Here is a 16,724-nt window from a genome sequence, read left to right on the forward strand (position 1 = left end):
AGCGCCTATGTGCAGCCTCACTTCAACTGTATCCAGGATTTCAGTGCAAGGCATACGCTCCGTCAGGGAATACGACAAACGACTTTTACCCACAATTTGAAGACGTTAAGGTAATGAGTTACCATCTTAAAATTAGATATAGACTGGCACCATAAGTTTTTTTGATAAAATAAACAAACTTAATTGGTGTTTCGTTATTTTCTGAAGTGTGTTAGTAAAATGATAATTTTTTTGCAAAACTACAGAATATTTAACGTGTTACCGTAATCCGTATCTTCTCTGCTGGGCCCACAGCTTACAGAAGGTCATATTATGAAATGTTCTTTATAACTTTCACAAATTAGCTGCAAACTATTTATTTCTGGTTGATTACAAAAGTTCACTGTAAACTTGTTTCGGCATATCTGCCATTATCAACTGATCCCGTTATATTACATAATGTATTATTTTATTCTACGCTTGTGTAGGCCGGCCGGGGTGACCGAGCGGTTCTAAGCGCTACAGTGTGGAACCGAACGACCGCTACGCTCGCAGGTTCGAATCCTGCCTCGGGCATGGATGTGTGTTGTGTCCTTAGGTTAGTTAGGTTTAAGTAGTTCTAAGTTCTAGGGGACTGATGACCTTAGAAGTGAAGTCCCATACTGCTCAGAGCCGTTTGAACCATTTTAACGCCTTTGTAATAGTTCAAAAATGGCTCTGAGCACTATGGGACTTAACATCTATGGTCATCAGTCCCATAGAACTTAGAACTACTTAAACCTAACTAACCTAAGGACAGCACACAACACCCAGCCATCACGAGGCAGAGAAAATCCCTGACCCCGCCGGGAATCGAACCCGGGAACCCGGGCGTGGGAAGCGAGAACGCTACCGCACGACCACGAGATGCGGGCTTTGTAATAGTACTGTGACATTTTATCTCATATTATACTTACTCGTACATCTACATGTAGTGAGTCCTTAAATCACCTAGGAAAGTAAGTTCTTTTATGTAATATGATGTTAAGATAGGTCTGTAGCAATATCGTGTTTGATTTTGACAGTTGTAAAATGATCCAATGATTATCTGGAAAACTTTACTGACACTATAAATTAAAAAGAGATGAACGTAACACGATGAAAAGAATACATAACATCAAGATCGCAAATCTACGTAAGGCACAATTTCTCTGGCAAAAAATATCTGTGATTATCTAAGATACATGAAGCGTTATTGGAACGTGATATACGTTAGCAAAATAGTAACAACCGAACTTACTTTTCAAGATGATTTTCAGACGTAAATCCATCTAAATGTAAGTATAATAGAAGATAAAAACTCATAATACTATTACATAGACGTAAAATAAAATGGTATATAAACGTAATGTCAAAAAGTGCACTTGATAATGGCATATTTGCCGAAACAAGGTTGTCTTTAAGAATGTAATCAATACACAAAAAAATTGCAGCTAATTTTATCAAAAGCATAAAGCAATAATCAGAATCAGGTCTGAAAATAAGCGAATATATTGCATGAGTGTTTTATGGGAGCACGCCATGAGTTTTTGGGAATGAGTTCGTTATCATTCCCTAAGTAATTGTTGCGAAAGGGAGTAGTAGGCGGTTTAATAACTGTTTGTTCCTTTCCAGACGCTTCCCCAGGGAGCTCATTTTATTATTATGTTTCACATAATGTACAATACTACATGCTTATTGTATAGACTTATTACTGAAGCAGTGTAAAATCTGGAGATATTAAATAAGCCAGAAACGGTAATCGCCCAAACAGCTTTGAACCTGATGGGGAGGTGTTCCATTGAAACAAGGAGTGATCAAGGCGTTCTCCTAGACGCTGTGTCCTCTAGCGTAAAATCAATACTTTAGTCTTGTAGAAAATGGTCTGCTATATGCATGCCGCCCACGAGCAGTGCGTGTTAAGATACATACCTGAAACAATTGGTAGTAAAGGTATCAGAGAGCGCGTGACAAGAAATGCTTAGTTGTTCGACCTTAAGGCAAAATTTTAAGACGACCTTGCGAAAAACCATCCAAGTCCCAGCTCACTTATACGTTTCCCAGATACTTCGATAACTTTCGCTCACTTACACATGAATAACACAGCTCGAAGACATCTGGGATACACACCTTCCGTCCCGGAGGTAGTGAGGGCGGGAAAGAAAGGGCATCTGACCAGCCCTTAAACTAACTTTGCAAAGTCTGTAAATAACCATGCCAACCCGACGTCGATGTGGTACAAAGGCACAAGAAAAAGAAAAAAAGAATGATCAGATCTGAAAAATGGGGTCAGGATTTTAAAAAGTCTATTTAACTGCAAAAGCATCGTGCAGTCAACCAACCGATTCCAATCCAGAAGCATCTGCAGTTGTATAATGGAATTATTTCATCACCTAAAGCACTCAAAAAGGAGAATGGATCTTGGACATGCACGACTCGTCAGCCTGTCACACATGGCAACCGACATATGCAGAGGTGTAAAAATCTCTCTTCCAGCCTGTCTTCCTCTGTCTCCGCCGCATCCATTAACGAATCTCAACCGGCCGCAACGGAAACCCAAGGGTATGTAGGTACTGAAGCATAGCGGTTAAAGATGGACAGCTTTGGTTTCTGCAAGCCTAGCGAGTTTCACGGGACCCCCTCAGTCTGCAGCACTTGACAAAAGGTTGCACTATTAATATAATGTGAGCAGCCAGATATAAGTTTACGTAGGTAGTTTCACTGAAGCTCAGTTATCGTAACGTGGTGGGAGTACCAAATGAGCAAACCAAACATACACTGGAGAGCTAAAGAAAATGGTACTCTTGCCTAATATCGTGTAGGACCCCGCGAGCACGCAGAAGTGCCGCAACACGACTAGGCATGTTCTAGACTAATGTCTGAAGTAATGTTGGAGGTAATTGACACCATGAATTCTGAAGGGCTGTCCATAAATCCGTAAAGGTACGAGGACCTGGAGATCTCTTCTGAACAGCACGTTGCAAGGTATCCCATATATGCTCAATAACGTTCAAGTCTGGGACTTTCGTGACCAGCTGAAATGTTTAAATCCAGAAGAGTGTTCCTGGAGCCACTCTGCAGAAGTTCAGAACGTATGAGTTGTTGCATTATCCTGTTGGAATTGCCCAAGTCAGTCGGAATTCACAATGAACATTAATGGATGCAGGTGATCAGACAGGATGCTGACGTACGTGTCCCTTGTCAGAGTCGTATCTAGACGTATCAGGGGTACCATTCACTCCAACTGCGCACGCCCCACACCATAACAGAACCTCCACCAGCTTGAACAGTCCACTGGTGACATGCAGGGTCCATGGATTCATGAGGTTGTCTCCATAACCGTACATGTCCATCCGCTCGATACAATTTGAAACGATACACCTCCGATCAGGCAACATGTTTCCAGTCATCAACAGTCCAATGTCGGTGTTGACGGGAGCAGGCGAGGCGTGAAGCTTTGTGTTGTGCAGTTATCAAGGGTACACGAGTGGGCCTTTGGCTCCGAAAGCTCGTATCGTTGATGTTTCGTTGAATGGTTCGCACGCTGACACTTCTTGATGACCCACCATTGAAATCTGCAGCAATGTGCGGAAGGGAGTGCGGAAGGGTTGCAGTTCTGTCACGGTGAACGATTCTCTTCTATCGTCGTTGGTCCCATTCTTGCAGGATGTTTTTCCGGCCTTAGAGATGTCGGACATTTGATGTTTTACTGGATTCCTGATATTCACCGAGCGAGGTGGTGCAGTGGTTAGCACACTGGACTCGCATTCGGGAGGACGACGGTTCAATCCCGTCTCCAGCCATCCTGATTTAGGTTTTCCGTGATTTCCCTAAATCGTTTCAGGCAAATGCCGGGATGGTTCCTTTGAAAGGGCACGGCCGATTTCCTTCCCCACCCTTCCCTAACCCGAGCTTGCGCTCCGTCTCTAATGACCTCGTTATCGACGGGACGTTAACCACTAACCACCACCACCACCACCACCACCTGATATTCCTGGTGCACTTTTGAAAAGATCGTACGGGAAAATCCCTACTTCATCATTACCTCGGAGATGCTGTGACCCATCGCTCATGCACCGACTATAACACCATGTTCAAACTCATTTAAATCTTGATAACCTGCCATTGTAGCAGCAATAACCGATCTAACAACTGCGCCAGACACTTGTTGTCTTATATAGGTGTTTCCGACCGCAGAGGTGTATTCTGCCTGTTTAAACATTTCTGTATTTGAATACGCATGCCTATACCAGTTTATTTGATGCTTCATTGTAGGTGAGATTGAGGAGGAATTAAGAACATAATAGTCATGAAACAGAGGCAAGGTATAGCAGGGGAAAATTTTTCGTGTGTTTATGAAACAGCTCCAAATTAATGTGTGGTGTCTCGCAAAGCAAATTGTGTGAAACGTTAATATACACTCATTCTGAAAACACGAGTATGTTACAACACCTTTTTAAATTTGACCAGCAGTTTCGTTACCCAATATACACTCCTGGAAATTGAAATAAGAACACCGTGAATTCATTGTCCCAGGAAGGGGAAACTTTATTGACACATTCCTGGGGTCAGATACATCACATGATCAAACTGACAGAACCACAGGCACATAGACACAGGCAACAGAGCATGCACAATGTCGGCACTAGTACAGTGTATATCCACCTTTCGCAGCAATGCAGGCTGCTATTCTCCCATGGAGACGATCGTAGAGATGCTGGATGTAGTCCTGTGGAACGGCTTGCCATGCCATTTCCACCTGGCGCCTCAGTTGGACCAGCGTTCGTGCTGGACGTGCAGACCGCGTGAGACGACGCTTCATCCAGTCCCAAACATGCTCAATGGGGGACAGATCCGGAGATCTTGCTGGCCAGGGTAGTTGACTTACACCTTCTAGAGCACGTTGGGTGGCACGGGATACATGCGGACGTGCATTGTCCTGTTGGAACAGCAAGTTCCCTTGCCGGTCTAGGAATGGTAGAACGATGGGTTCGATGACGGTTTGGATGTACCGTGCACTATTCAGTGTCCCCTCGACGATCACCAGTGGTGTACGGCCAGTGTAGGAGATCGCTCGCCACACCATGATGCCGGGTGTTGGCCCTGTGTGCCTCGGTCGTATGCAGTCCTGATTGTGGCGCTCACCTGCACGGCGCCAAACACGCATACGACCATCATTGGCACCAAGGCAGAAGCGACTCTCATCGCTGAAGACGACACGTCTCCATTCGTCCCTCCATTCACGCCTGTCGCGACACCACTGGAGGCGGGCTGCACGATGTTGGGGCGTGAGCGGAAGACGGCCTAACGGTGTGCGGGACCGTAGCCCAGCTTCATGGAGACGGTTGCGAATGGTCCTCGCCGATACCCCAGGAGCAACAGTGTCCCTAATTTGCTGGGAAGTGGCGGTGCGGTCCCCTACGGCACTGCGTAGGATCCTACGGTCTTGGCGTGCATCCGTGCGTCGCTGCGGTCCGGTCCCAGGTCGACGGGCACGTGCACCTTCCGCCGACCACTGGCGACAACATCGATGTACTGTGGAGACCTCACGCCCCACGTGTTGAGCAATTCGGCGGTACGTCCACCCGGCCTCCCGCATGCCCACTATACGCCCTCGCTCAAAGTCCGTCAACTGCACATACGGTTCACGTCCACGCTGTCGCGGCATGCTACCAGTGTTAAAGACTGCGATGGAGCTCCGTATGCCACGGCAAACTGGCTGACACTGACGGCGGCGGTGCACAAATGCTGCGCAGCTAGCGCCATTCGACGGCCAACACCGCGGTTCCTGGCGTGTCCGCTGTGCCGTGCGTGTGATCATTGCTTGTACAGCCCTCTCGCAGTGTCCGGAGCAAGTATGGTGGGTCTGACACACCGGTGTCAATGTGTTCTTTTTTCCATTTCCAGGAGTGTATGTTTTGAATTTGGAAATCGGTAAATTTGTGGTCTTATGGGACCAAAATGCTGAGGCCATCGGCCCCTAAGCTTGCACACTACTTAATCTTACTTAAACTAACCTACGCTAAGGACAACACACGCACCCATGCCCGAGGGAGGACTCGAACCTCCGACAGGGGGAGCCGCGCGGACCGTGCAAGGCGCCCCTAGGCCGCGCGGCTGCCCCGAGAGGGGACATATATTTAGTGACTGACAAGTGTGCGGAAACGTTTGCTAAGGACTTGAGCAATTTAACAATATATAAACTTTCTAAATTTAGAGTGAACATTGAAACAAGAAAAATATGGCACAGTCGATGTTAAAAACCACATTCTGGTTGTCTACAACGTAGTGAAAAGCTTCTTCTTTTAGTTGCGTATTTTTTTAGATTAACATAATATGAAAAACCAAATTCGTGTTTGCTAAAATGGGTTTGTGAAATTTACAACGAACTATTTTGGGAACTTAAAATGAATTCTGTGAACTCATAACACATATTCTGGAAAAACTAATTAAAACTGGTATAACTGGTGTCATATTTGGTTGAAACACACTAAGGTTACAGTAACTATTATTCGAAAATCTTACTTCAGTTGGCGTTGCAGTATAATAAACTTCAAGTTCTTAGGTGCAAAGGATCTCGACTTTCAAAGACGGTTCTGCCTACAACAGAAAACAGGTATTAGAGGTGAGCTCATGAGGGATGCACTAGTTGAAAGAGGATGTAGTTACAGAGAAAACTACTCGTATCGAAACAAATAAATAAGTCAGAAACACGCCGAAAAGTATAAAAAGGACAAATAAAATCCACCATTATCTGGGGTACAATGAATATATTTTTCATTGGACTTGTCATGTGATACTCGGGTGAGGTAATACTTTCAGCAACTTCCCCACCTCGTTCCTCACACTAAAATGAAGGCGTACAAAATAAACTTCCATATAGTGTAGTGCAGCAGGATGACGGGCGAGAAAGAAAGACTCTTTTATCGAGCTTTGGGTGGGCGTAACTTGGGTTGGATGGTATTAAGTAGCCTGCCAGTTCTGCTGATAACATGTGGCATCTTGTCTGCTTGTCTAAAAGGCAAGCATGGGCAGGTTAATAGCGGAAAGTGTATACCTTTGCCTACGTGTCACCACAAGCAGCAGGCTGAAAAACAGGCATGTCTGTTTCATAATCACTAAAGTTTCATAACAGATGTAACCATGGATTGGAGCGCTACTAGAAGACTGTGCTTTCAACCAGCACTTCCCACTTTCCGGCGCAACGCTTCAGTCAGTCGATAGCTTTAATCTAGCTGAAACGTTCCTGCTAGGAAAAGTGTACCTTTTGCTTGGGAATTTCGTAAGTATTGTTATCACGAGCATTGTACAACAGACGAAGAGAATTTCATACGGACTGTCAGCGAACAACAAAAGCCAAGAATCAAACCGGGCCAGCAGAAGCGACAGCTAAGCAAACAGGTCATGGTTTGTGTCTCACTACCCAAAAAAAGTACACGAACTGCCAGCGCACAGTATTTACGAAGCACTGTGTCTTGCCGTAAGATGGGACTTCGCGTTTGGAAGTAGAAACCAGCAAGACGCAGAAGTTGTAGTGTGTCCTCTGGCTACGGCCTGCGAGAGGCTTGCGTGAGGAGGGCGAGTGAGTCAGGCTTTTTCCCGTGGAGCGACGCCGTGTTTAAGGTTGAGGTGGGCGGCGACAGCTGCTTCCGGTGCGCCGCCAAGTCTGCTGGGTGGGGGAGGGGGGAGGGGGGAGGGGGGGCAGACAGCGGTCGGGAGGCGACGATCGAATGATCGGCAGGTCGCCGCTCGGGAAAGCGAGCCCCTGTACTAGCATCGCCACTTTGCACAGGGTGCACAGCATTATAGGCCACACGAACAGGGGAGTGCGCTGGTGATTGTGCAATCGGACTCCAAACGTTCAAAGTAACTTTCAGACTAGTGACTCCTAACCGGGGGTAACACCCCCTGAGAGCTAAAATGTAATTTTGTGAGGGGTAAAAACAAATGGGGTTCCATTCTGTTTCAGTCACGAAACTAATTTATTTTTAAAAGACTATTGCTATTATTAGTCTTTCGTAATGTAGTATTACAGAAATTACCAATTACGAGCAGTAACACGTCACACAATGTGGTGGAGGTTACAGTCTGTGAAACGAGAGTATGAACATCTTCTTCACGTAGTCTACCCACTACAAACAGATAATTTGTACCATGAATCTATTACAGCAAAATGGACATATATATCACATTGCTGCATATCTCCTGAAACGACTTCTCCGAGCTATAAGCAGTTCTCGCAACGGATCAGAAGTCGCTTCATTATTCACTTCGCAACAGTAAAGAAACTAACTGACAGCACAGCACAAAAGTAGCAGGCAAAGCACTGAAGGCCTCCAATTTCCGCCACATCAGAAATAAAGAGTCCAGTAAGGAGGTGATTTACAAACAGCAGGCATTTTAAACAGGTTGGTTTTGAATGGGCGTGCAAGGTGTGTCTAACCTCAGTTCTGATAGGTTTATTTTCTGAGAAAGAGCATTCGCAATGCACTAAGAATTGTTTCATAATTCTGTAAAAAGGATGTTAGATATAAGCAGAACCAATTGTCTCACTGACATTAGTCGTCAAAAACTAAATATTTTATCATTCACCATTTTAGAAACGGAAGTGTTCAAAGAAAATTCTTTTTGATGCTAAAGTTTAATTGAGCACTATTACTGATGATGGTTGGGGGACAGGGAGGCTACAAGCTACTATCTGATTGCAGTCGGCGATAATGGTCTCAAAAATGTTTTTCAGATTGTAAAGAAACGAACTTACCAGAATACAGTCATAAATAGAATAACTAACACGTACATCGCGGGAAAATTTCGTCGATTCTAAATACGATGTAAATATGGACCCATGACTGCCTAGTAGCACCCAATTTCTCTCTGATGACGAAAGCTACGAGGGTTGTCCAGAAAGTATGTTCCGCTCGGTCGTGAAATGAAAACCACTGGGAAAAACCGGTAAAGCTTTGCGCAGATGTGTTGGGAAGTCTCTCTAGTATGCACGTCGATCGTGTCGCGTCGCTCTGTTCAGTTTTGAGTGAACAGTGAGCACGTAAAGATGCGTAGGGAATAGCATCTCCCGCCAAGTACGAGGGCCTGGTTAGAGATTTCGCCTGTGTCATGCAGCCCACATAACACAACTGTCGAGCAGTTCCTTCTTCATGACAATTCTCGGCCGCACACTGCAGGGGCAATGAAAACGCTCCTGCAGCGTTTCCGATAAGAAGTATTTAATCACCCACAATACAGTCCGTAATTGGCTCGCCCTGAGTCTCATCTCTGGTCACAAGAACCGCTGGCTATGGAGACAAAAATTTTCTACAGACAACGAGCTGAAACCAGTGCAGATAACTGGCCGAAAGCACAGGCGGCTGCATTATATGACCAGGATATTGTAAAGTTGATACAACACTACGACATTACTCGAAGTTGGAGCGGCGACTATGTAGAGAAGTGGGTGGAAGGTGTACCTAACTGTTGCAAATAAAACGTTTCTGGTTTTCACTGTGGTTTCCATTTCGCGACCGATCGGAACTTACTTTCTGGACAACCTTCGTATATACCCAGTCTGGTCAAAAGCATTCCGATATCCAATACAGGGTGAACCACTTCAACGTTTCAGCGCAAATATCTCTGACACAACTATAGATATTGAAAAACGACTTTCGTGGCTATGAATATAAGGCAGCGGATCACGAAAGTAAACACTATGAGACCTTCTGAAACGGAAGCAAACATTATTTTCAACACGAACTTATGTTTCTTTTTTTTAAAATGGACACCGCGTATTATTTCTTACGCAAGCAATAAAACGAAAAATCACAAAAAAATGGCTTTGGTTGCATCGCAGAATTACATACTGAGACACTGCAGCCGGCCGCAGTGGCCGAGCGGTTCTAGGTGCTTCAGAACGGAACCGCGCGACTGCTACAGTCACAGGTTCGAATCCTACCTCGGGCATGGATGTGTGTGATGTCCTTTGGTTAGTTACGTTTAAGTAGTTCCAAGTTCTAGGGAACTGATGACCGCTGTTAAGACCCTTGTGCTCAGAGCCATTTGAACCAATTAAAATTTTTTGAGACACTGGAAAGTAATGTTGACGGTTGAAGTAAACAAAACGCGTGGCTATTGCACATAAGGAAATGCAAGCGTGGCTGCCACGTTGCTCGTAATTGCGATGTGATTGATGTATTAAGACGCAACAATACGTGTTCTTATTGCTATTTACACTGTTCTTATGTGAACTGGTAACAATACAGATGTCATGCCAAAACTACGTGCAAGACAACTACGTACAACTATCATTTACGACTCTGTTAGATTCTCGATCCTCGATCACCCTGGCCGGTGAAATTCGTTTTTGTTTTGTTACTACCACGGCGAAGTGTGATTAGGAGAAGTGGGAAGGGGGAGTGGAGAGCGAGAGGATCCGATTTGATCGGTTGGTGCAAGCAGAGTCTGGTTTCGCTTAATCACTCCTCTAGCGCTGAAATCCCATGTAAAGCTCGCAATCAGACAACAGAGAAGCTAACATATGGCCACCAGTATCCTCTTTTCTGCGGCCGTATCGTAATAGCACGGGTTACGAGGGGCCTCTGCCTCTGACACCCGGCAGCGGCCGGCGACAGAAGCCGCTGGCGCCGACTGTCGGCTTAGACAGGCCGTGTCCCCCCGGACGCCACCCCAATATTCATCCGGCCGGAGTTTAATATAGCGCCGTCGCGTTTGCTGCGAGCGCACACAACGTGACAAATGGGAATCTAGTCAAGATTTATTGGCACTCGCTGGAATGTTTGGAAGCTGATAATGAACAGAAATTCCAGCCGCCCGCCTGTGCAGAGGCAGACGCACTCGCTCCGGCGGACTTAATCCCGCGCGCTCTGTTCCAATCACGGCGCACCGCGTCCCGCTACCAACTGCCCTCTGTTCTGCCTGCCCAGCACCGGCCGATGTGGGCGCAAGTGCATGACCTGAAAGCTCGGCCAGTTCTGTAAGTCACTTATCTCCTAAGTTCTCCTAATAGGAGTATCATCTTCCTGGAGACGAAATTATTGCTGTCGGCGATTCTTTACTTTGCCACTAGTTCCGTGCTTCGAGATCATTTCAGTATCCCGTGTAAAAGAGTTATTGCTCGCAGTTTATAAAAATTAAGGATCGAAGGAATTTAGTACACTACTGGCCATTAAAATAGCTACACCACGAAGATGACGTGCAACAGACGCGAAGTTTAACCGACATGAAGAAGATGTTGTGAAATGCAAATGATTAGCTGTTCAGAACATTCACACAAGGTTGGCGCCGGTGGCCACACCTACAACATCCTGACATGAGGAAAGTTTCCAACCGATTTCTTATACACAAACAGACCGGCGTTGCCTGGTGAAACGTTGTTCTGATGCCTCGTGTAAAGAGGAGAAATGTTTACCATCACGTTTCCGACTTTGATAAAGGTCGGATTGTAGCCTGCTCGCGTTGGTCAAGATCCAATGACTGTTAGCACAATATGGAATCGGTTGGTTGAGGAGGGTAATACGGAGCGCCGTGCTGGATCCCAACGGCCTCGTATCACTAACAGTCGAAACGACAGGCATCTTATCCGCATGGCTGTAACGGACGTGGAGCCAATCTCGATCCCTGAGTCAATAGATGGGGACGTTTGCAAGACAACAACCATCTGCACGAACAGTTCGATGACGTTTGCAGCAGCATGGACTATCAGCTCTGAGACCATGGCTGCGGTTACCCTTGACGCTGCATCACGGACAGGAGCGCCTGCGATGGTGTACTCAACGACGAACCTGGGTGCACTAATGGTAAAACGTCATTTTCTCGGATGAATCCAGGTTCTGTTTACAGCCTCATGATGGTCGCACCCGTGTTTGGCGACATCGTGGTGAACGCACATTGGAAGCGCGTATTCGTCATCGCCATACTGGCGTATCACCCGGCCTGATGGTATGGGGTGCCATTGGTTACACGTCTCGGTCACCTCTCGTTCGCATTGGTGGCACTTTGAACAGCGGACGTTACATTTGAGATGTGTTATGACCCATGGCTCTACCCTTCATTCGATCCCTGCGAAACCCTACATTTCAGCAGGATATGCACGACCGCATGTTGCAGGTCCTGTACGGGCCTTTCTGGATACAGAAAATGTTCGACTGCTGCCCTGGCCAGCACATTCTCCAGATCTCTCACCAATTGGAAACGTCTGGTCAATAGTGGCCGAGCAGCTGGCTCGTCACAATACGGCAGTCACCACTCTTGATGAACTGTGGTATGGTGTTGAAGTTGCACAGGCAGATGTATCTGTACAGGCCGTCCAAGCTCTGCTTGACTCAATGCCCAGGCGTATCAAGGCCGTTATTACGGCCAGAGGTGGTTGTTCTGGGTACTGATTTCTCAGGATCTAAGCACCCAAATTCCGTGAAAATGAAATCACATGTCAGTTCTAGTATAATATATTTGTCCAATGAATGCCCGTTTATCATCTGAGTTTCTTCTTGGTGTAGCAATTTTAATGGCCAGTAGTGTATAAAGCCGATTAATGAATGTGCTTCTTCACATCTATCCCTATACAACGTTGTAAAACTAAAATTTCGTTAACGTTGCACACGGCTCTGAAATTACACAGGTGGGCATAGGGTGAGGACTGCTGTGTTGGTCAGGGTGGGTCCAGTAGTGGCTGTCTTATTCTCTTGCAGAGTGCTGCAGCCAAGAGACGACACTCTAATCTGTTCAAAGAGACTTCTTTCGAAATTTCTGCGAATTTCATGGTGATATTTGCGCGCGCACGTCTGCAGTGACTTCTGTTTCGTTTCCTATCCGACTAAAGTAAGGTAAGTGACAAATTCGATTGCATATATTATAAGAAAATATGTTGTAGCAGTTCTAGCAGTTAATTGCTAAAATTCTGGTAAAACATTATATTTTAGCTTGGAAACCGTGTGTTTATACTCTGTCTAGGTTATGTAATATCTTATTCCAACAACATAGCGTATTAGCTTGCAGTCTCGCATATTGCATATTTGTTTGTAATGTTTGATTCAGTGTGTATAGAAAAGATGTTGTTTGCAGCAATAGCCAAACTACTCAGTGTCTCCAGATACACATTTAAAAGTATTATTTAAAAAACGTGATGTTACAGCAGGCGAGAGGTTTGTTTGTATCCTCAGGTGTGTGCTCAACCAAAAGCAAGAGGATGAACTCGTTAGCTTTATTTCTGATACGGTACAAAGATACTACGAGTAACAGTAACTGATTTTATGCCACTTGGCTGAATTAAGTATCTACCACATCCATTCAACAAAGTGAAAAGTATGGTAGCTACTTCTGAGTAACACAGTGACAAGAGACATCTAACAGCAAATCCAGAATTCGCTTCAGTGGCCAGAGCACAAGGCTTTAGTAAAGCGAACGTGCAAAGGAATTTCAACGTTCTCGAGGATGTGTAGGAAAAACAGTTACATACTGCCCACATAATCTGTAGTGTTGAAGGAGCTACAAAAAATTCCATCGAAGAACTTAAAAGTTTTTTCACATAAGAACAGACGCCAAGTTGGTGCTATTATATTAGAAGAAAAAGATTTGCTTTCAACGTTGCCGTGTGCATCTCGGATGTGATGTTTCCCGGAGACAGAATTAAAGTTGGTCTCGGCGCTCCCAGAGGACTGTGTTTACATGCCATCACATTGAGTGAATGCAGATGGATATTTTCATGAAATGGTTTGACCATTTCTTGAATTATGTAGAAGCTACGTCCGAAGATTCAATGCTTCTAATTCTGGATGGACATCACATCAATACAAAAAATATGAACTTCATAGGAGAAACTAGGAAAAATGATACAACTACACTCATCAAAAAAAGTTTTGCATCACCTCGGTTCCGAGAGTTCCGGAACCTGTACAGAAAATTGGATTAGAGATCAACATAAACATCATTTCCGCCCTTTTTATTGCTCATGAAAACCACACATTGCATGTTGTACCAACATACAGAGAGACCTTCAGCGGGCGTGGTACAGATTTCTGTACACACCGGTACTTCTAATACCCAGTAGCACGTCCTCTTGCACTGATGCATACCTGTATTCGTCGTGGCATACTATCCACAAGTTCATCAAGGCACTGTTGATCCAGATTGCCCCACCCTCAACGCCAATTCGTCGTAGATCCCTCAGAGTGCTTGCTGGGTCACGTCGTCCATAAACAGCCTTTTCCAATCTATCCCAGACATGTCCGATAGGGTTCATGTCAGATGAACATGCTGGCCACTCTAGTCGAGCTATGTCGTTATCTGAAGGAAGACATTCTGCAGATGTGCACAATGCGGGGCGCAAATTGTCGTCCATGAAGACGAATGCCTCGCAAATATGCTGCCGATATGGTTGCACTATCGATCGGAGTGTGGCATTCACGTATCGTACAGCCGTTACAGCGCTTTCCATGATCACCCGTGACGTACGTCGGTCCCAGGTAATGTCAACCCGAAACAGCAGGGAAGCTATACCTTGCTGCACTCGCTGGGCAGTGTGTCTAACGCTTCAGCCTGACCAGGTTGCCTCCAAACACGTCTCCGACGATTGTCTGGTTGAAGGCATATGCGACACTCATCGGTCTATTCGGCATGTTGTTGGGCCCATCTGTACCGCGCTGTATGTTGCCGTGGTTGCAATGATGGACCTCGCCATTGACGTCGGGGGTGAAGTTAGTCATCAAGCAGCCTATTGCGCACAGTTTAAGTCGTAACACGACGTCCTGTGGCTGCACGGAATGCATTATTCAAGATGGTGGTGTTGCTGTCAGGGTTCCTCCGACCCATAATCCGTAGGTAGCGGTCATCCTCTGCATTAGTAGCCCTTTGCCGGCCTGAGTGGGGCATATCATTCGACAGTTCCTATCTCTCTGTATCTCCTCCATGTCCGAACAGCATCGCTTTGGTTCACTCCTAGACGCCTGGGTACTTCCCTTGTTGAGAGCACTTCCTGACAGTAACAATGCGGACGCAATTGAACCGCGGTATTGACCGTCTAGCCATGGTTGAACTACACACAACACGAGCCGTTTATTTCCTTCCTGTTGGAATGACTGTAACTGATAGGCTCTCAGACCTCCTCCGTCTAATAGGCGCTGCTCATACGTGGCTGTTTACATCTATGGACGGGTTTAGTGATATCTCTGAAAAGTCAAAGAGACTGTGTCCTTGATACAATATCCACTGTTAACGTCTATATTAAGGAGCTCTGGGAACCGGTTTGATGCAAAACTTTTTTGATGTGTATGTAATGTCTTCTCACGAAAATGTAGCCACAAGGTACAGCCTCTAGATACTTAATTTATGGCATTTTTCGACTTTGTGAAAAGCTTCTCCGAAATAGACCATGACGTCAAATCAGACATTTTCTTGGCGAAGCACTTACGCGGAACCTGTTCCATTTAGAGCGAAAAATGGATTTCGTGAATGTGATATTGTCCTTTTCTGGGCATGTTTATTTTCAAATGCAGATTTTGTTCGCGCCGAGATTGGCCTATCGGTAGTTAGATTGGTCTTTGGGGATATGTTCGATAATAATTGAAGAGGTGCTTTAATGAGACACATGAAGGGTCTGCAGATGAACATACAAGTGTTAAAGGAGCAGTCGGTAACCTTATTAAAGAAGATGAGCTGGACCGTGTAGTAGGTGCTCTCTGTGATTCGCGTTTTCTACGACACAACTTTCTAACAATTCATAACGGTAATTCCTTTTCCCACTGACGTCACTGAAGGCTCCTTGGAGTCAGCACACGGATCTCGCTGCCTTTGTGAGTTTTCATGACCTGCAGCTGCTTCCTCGGTCAAACAGCTCCTCAGTACTGGCATCATTAACCTGAGGGCCGCCTGTTTTAGTCCTCCCACAAAGGAAACATTCCTGAAAGTGTCGGGAATTGAACCGGATCTTCTGCATGTCAGTCACCTTTGCTGACGACTCAGCTACAGAGGTGGACGACAGAAGCTTATAGCCGTTTATCCTTCGATCCATACTCGAATGGAGTATGACAAAAAGATTAGTAGGTTGTATCCTCCTTTACGATCTATAGAGTGGCTTGCTCCGTTGGAGCAGATATTGATATTAGACCTTTCGGTTCCCGAATGTAATGCTGCGTCTGTGGGTTCGGCCAAACTACGGGGTGAGTCACTAAATATCGCCACCAAGAATAACTCTGAAAGTATGATAGGAGCCGAAAAGTTTGTTGGACTAAACTTGCATGGGACAGCGGGGGCCATAGTATGACGTTGGTTTTTTTGTAGGTGCGGTTGCTTCAGAGGTATGATGGTCAAATTTGTTTTTTTAAGTAGGATGATATAGTTTGATACACTACTAGCCATTAAAGTAGCTACCCCAAGAAGAAATCCAGATGATAAACGGGTATTCATAGGAATAATACATTATACTAGAACGGACATGTTATTACATTTTCACGCAACTTGGGTGCATAGATCCTGAGAAATCAGTACCCAGAACAATCACCTCTGGCCGTAATAACGGCCTTGATACGCCTGGGCATTGAGTCAAACAGAAATTGTATGGCGTGTACAGGTACAGCTGCCCATGCAGCTTCAACACGTTACCACAGTTCATCAAGATTAGTGACTGGCCGGTTGCTCGGCCACAATTGACCAGACGTTTTCAGTTGGTGAGAGATCTGGAGAATGTGCTGGCCAGGGCAGCAGTCAAACATTTTCTCTATGCA

General features: G+C 45.5%; 1 protein-coding gene and 1 non-coding gene across 2 annotated transcripts in view; both read left to right on the top strand.

Annotated features, from left to right (window-relative positions):
* Window positions 1–16,724, top strand: part of LOC126259601 (lachesin-like) — a 530,351-nt gene that overhangs the window by 58,724 nt on the left and 454,903 nt on the right. The window lies entirely within an intron of this gene.
* Window positions 3,728–3,800, top strand: Trnaa-cgc (transfer RNA alanine (anticodon CGC)). The gene has a single exon. It is a non-coding gene; the product is annotated as a tRNA-Ala (tRNA).

The sequence above is a fragment of the Schistocerca nitens genome, chromosome 5 (genome assembly GCF_023898315.1).
Source record: "Schistocerca nitens isolate TAMUIC-IGC-003100 chromosome 5, iqSchNite1.1, whole genome shotgun sequence".
Taxonomy (NCBI): domain Eukaryota; kingdom Metazoa; phylum Arthropoda; class Insecta; order Orthoptera; family Acrididae; genus Schistocerca; species Schistocerca nitens.